The sequence below is a fragment of the Phyllostomus discolor genome, chromosome 10 (assembly GCF_004126475.2).
Source record: "Phyllostomus discolor isolate MPI-MPIP mPhyDis1 chromosome 10, mPhyDis1.pri.v3, whole genome shotgun sequence".
In the NCBI taxonomy this organism is placed as follows: domain Eukaryota; kingdom Metazoa; phylum Chordata; class Mammalia; order Chiroptera; family Phyllostomidae; genus Phyllostomus; species Phyllostomus discolor.
Genome location: NC_040912.2, coordinates 12,107,841 through 12,112,402, shown reverse-complemented (window position 1 = coordinate 12,112,402; position 4,562 = coordinate 12,107,841). Strand labels below are relative to the sequence as shown.

Sequence of the window (4,562 nt, the reverse complement as noted above, 5' to 3'; positions counted from 1 at the left end):
GCGATTGCTGGGGGTTATGGCCTGCAACCCAGGCATGTACCCTGGCTGGGAATCGAACCTGCAACACTATCTTTTGAGTTTTTACATCATAATTACTATGAATCCTATTTTTAGTATAATTTATTAATTTTGCAACATTAGGTAACATATTCTTTCTCTTTTGCTCTCCATCTCATTTGTATACACACAAACATATACTCAGACATTTTGCTGCTCTGGACAATCATTTAAATATAAGAATAATAAGCAATTTAATATAGATTGACTTTATTAAATCTCAATAATAGATGTGAGTTCTTAAGATGCTACCTGTTCCCTCTCCGGGTAACAGTCCTCTTTTCCTTTTAACTGAAATTAATTCTCCCTACCCAGACTCAAAATGGCCAGAGACCTTACCATTGTAAAGTCGATCCTGATGATAATTTGGCTGACCTTATGTCCTAGTTCTAGCTACCGAGTTTCTGCCTGGGTCCTGAGACCAAGTCTTCTTTGCCTTGCCTACTTTCAAAAGGGACGTTGTGTTTGGATTACTTCTAGCTCTCTTGGACTATGACTCTGCCTTGCTTTTGCAGCGTTGATTTAAAGGCTGGTGTTATATTCCAGATGAACCCCCAGGGAAGAGATGGACCCAAGTCCCTGTCTTGCCTTCTACTAATCAGGCTTGGTCTCAGAGTATGTGTACTAGGAACATGCCAGGAAATTCCTTATTCTTTATTTCTGTAAAAAAATTGAATGCGGACCCCCTCTGTCTTCATGTAAACTTTTTGCTACTCTGTGGTTTGGCGAGGTTACTTTGAAGTAGGAGCCCGTACATAAAAAGACAAAAACTTTTTTGATTTTCCCCTATTTCTTTTCATCAAAATCTCCATCTACTATCTCAGAGACTCAACCTTGAAGATTCCATTTTCCTCTTGACTCATAACAGATTTAGGAAGAGTTGTCCTTGAGCTTTAATCTAAATGATGTGCAAGGTCACTGGTATAATTTAAGCCTTCCAGAGGATACACACGACTTGTGACTTGCACTCCCTAAAATTCTACCAATTAGAGACTTAGGACAGTGGATGGGTAACTATCCACCTTTACATTTCAGTCTAGATTACTCCCTTTCTAGATTGGTTTGAAAAGTCATGTCTTTTTTTTTTTTTTTTTTTTTTTTTACATTTTTATCCATTTATAGAAAGAGGGGAAAGGAGGAAGAAAGAAACATCCAACATGTGAGAGATACATCTCATTGATTGGTTGCCTCTCACATGCCCCCAACCGTGGGCCCAGCCCCCAACCCACAGGCATGTGCCCCAACTGGGAATCGAACCAGCGACCCTTCAGTTCACAGGCCAGCACTCAATCCATTGAGCCACACCAGCCAGGGCAGAAGTCAGATCTTCTAATACCTGCACTAAGCACACTATGGCTTTGGATGAAAGGTAACTGAGGCAGTATTTTGGAATTTGGAACACCCTGAGCGAAGGCAGGCTACCTGAACCTTCCAAGGAATGGTTTCATGTTCAGCCATGGAAAGCAAACGAGGTGTTCGTGGGCATATTTTACGCCGTGTGCCCTCTTCTTTCTTTAGGATACCTCTGGTCCCGCAGCATCCTTACCAACACTTAATGGGAAGATAGTCTTCTAAAAGAATGAAATTGAATAGCATGGCTGCCTTATTAATTAAACTTTAGAAGACTCACATTTGGGCTCTGAATCATAATTGGCTCAATATGAACTATTTACTCAATTTTCTCTACCCTTACCCATGTTGATTATTTTATTACAGGAAATTTTGTTTTGGTTTCGTTATTGTAGTTATTATTAAAAGCAGGAATTTAGATGAAACATAATTTTCTAATACACATCTACAGATAGCATTTTATAGCTAAGGTGGCTGAGGTTTTAGGACATTGAATCATTAGAAACAAGTGTTAAGTGTTTTTCTCTATCTAAAGACAAAATAGTAAATTGTCCCCCGAGTCCTTCCTCTTGTTGTAGTACATCTATTCTCACAAGGCAATGTTAAAATACCAAGCTGTCTGCAGCAGCAGTAATTCAGCGGGTTTGTGCCTAATATATTCATGAAGGGTTTTGATGGATTTGATAACCATAAGCAGCTGTTAACATTAAATTGCCATTTAATTTTTTTCAGTGACTTTCAAAGTTGCCAATATTAAACAGTAGTGTTTTACAAATGACTACTTTAAGACCAATAAGAGTAAAATTAAATAAAATATAAAAGGCTCAACCAAATTCTTCCTTTTTTCTAGTGTCCCACTACTAAGCAAAGAAAAAAATACTTTTACATGACTTTAAGCACTACCTCAATATTTGCATATTATTTGCATTGTATATTACTATACCCAGAAACTCTTCCATTCCTTCCCCTTCTTATTCCCCTCCCCCATTTAACTTTTGTCCTTTTTTATATATCTCAGCTCTAGTTTGAAAAAAAAAACTAATCTGGAAAACTACTGGGAAGGTCCACTTGAGATTAAACAACCTTAATGAGTAACACAAAACATTATGTTTGTTCTTCCTCCTACAAGCATCTGAGGCATGTGATTTTTTCATTTTTATTTATTGATTTTTCCAGCTTTAATGAGATAAAATTGACATATATAACATTGAATAGGCTTAAAGTGAACAATGTTATGATTTGATATATGTGCATTATGCAAAATGTGTACCACAATAACGTTAGTTAACACATGGAGGCACGTGCTTCTTAATGGCCATGGCACACCAGAACAAAGGTCGTGAACTAAGATGAAGTCTAAGATTCTGTGTTGATGCCTTACTCTTCAAGAATTAAATGAGATCTCTAGCTCTTCAAGTTATTTAATTTTATTTGCTCAGGGGAGGCAATAAACTTGATCTGTTATGTTTCATGTTTTAAAAACTATAAATACAACACTGACCCAGTGGCAGTGCTTTTTGAAATTGTAAGCAACCATTTTCCTAAACTGTATAACAATAAGATTTGTTTTCAACATTGTGAACATGGCCTGTTAATAATCACTCACACAATAGATACAATTCAGCCAGGATCCAAGCAGGAGACTGAACATGCAATAATTCAGTGCATGGTTAAGAAAAGGCAAACATACAATATTAACTCAAAAAGTTAAACAGGAAAGATTGAGAAGATAGGAATAGCACTGTTAGAGAGAATATTATTTATATTTATACATATATAAATATAGTGTTACATATAAATATATATATCAAATCCATGTTCAATCTCATTTCCTAATACAATTTTCACCTGCATCTCCAACAGAATTTTTTATGACATTTTCCCTGATAATCTATAGCTCAGTGCTTCCCTTTTTATTTTTTACTTGTTGAATGACCACTTTAATGTTATCTTACAGATTAAATTTTATGGGGGTTTTTTTTGGTTTGTTTTATTTTTAGAAAGGAAGGAAAGGAGAGAGAAAGAGGGGGAAAGAAACATCAATGTGCATTTGCCTCTCGCACACACCCCACTGGGGACCTGGCCCACAACCCAGGCATGTGCCCTGACTGGGAATTGAACCGGCAACCCTTTGGTTTGCAGTGTTCAATCCACTGAGCCACACCAGCCAGGGCAGATTAAATTTTGGTAAGCTAAGGAAGTCAGTACTGTTGACAAACTGTGACCCGGTCTTCACAAATTGTGGACTGTCACAGACATGTCTCTGGCACAAGGAAGGACATCAAGAATTATGTAATTTACCATGCTGGTGCACTTTGCTGACCTTTAGTCCATTTGTTCAACATTCTGGGGAGACATTACTGTCTATCAAAGAAACTCGCTTCCTCATTTGAGTTCTCAGCTTCAATCCTGAAAGCACTGTGCCCTCCCCGAGTACTGCACTTGAGAGAGGCAAACACACTGGCAACTCTGACTCCTCTCCAGCCAGCCTGCTTTACATTTCTGTGAGCATTCAGTTTTATTTTTTTGATAACTATCCTAATTTTTTTCAGAGGTACAAATTATTATATTTTATGCAGTGCTGTCAAAATGCATACTTTTTTAAAGTTCTTAGTTTATTAATACCCTCATGAAAAACCTGCATAATCACCACAGATAAAGGCAGCAAAGAATCTTTACTCCTTCTGTTGTCCAATCTCCAGCCCACTTTTTGCCAGCACCAACAGTGGCCTTTGCATTCCCCCCAGCTTTCTTCATAGTGTTCTTGAGTTCCTTTCCCTGTTTTCCTGTGGTCTTCTTCTTCTCATAGAGACCATGTTTTGCAAGCCTGTGTTTGGGTTAATTTTTCTTTGCATTACCCAGGGAATCATAAATCGTGCCAAAGCCAGTTGTCTTGCCACCACCCAAATGGGTTCTGAATCCAAACACAAAGATGACATCCGGTGTGGTCTTACACATTGTGGCTAGTTTTTCCCAAATTTCTGTCTTGGGTACTATTGCCTTGCCAGGGTGAAGGACATCAATGACCATTTGTTTCCGCTGGAGTAGTCTGTTGGTCGGGAACTTCCTGGTCCAGGTAGTCACTGCGTCACTCACGATGGCTGCTGATCTTTAAGCAGCAATGGAAGTAAAGAGCAAAATGCATTCCTTTTAAA

At 38.1% G+C, this 4,562-nt stretch overlaps 1 pseudogene; it reads right to left on the bottom strand.

Moving 5' to 3' along the window:
* Window positions 1-4,039: 4,039 nt before the first annotated feature.
* On the bottom strand, window positions 4,040-4,517 carry LOC118496981 (annotated as a pseudogene).
* Between the last annotated feature and the right edge of the window lie 45 nt (window positions 4,518-4,562).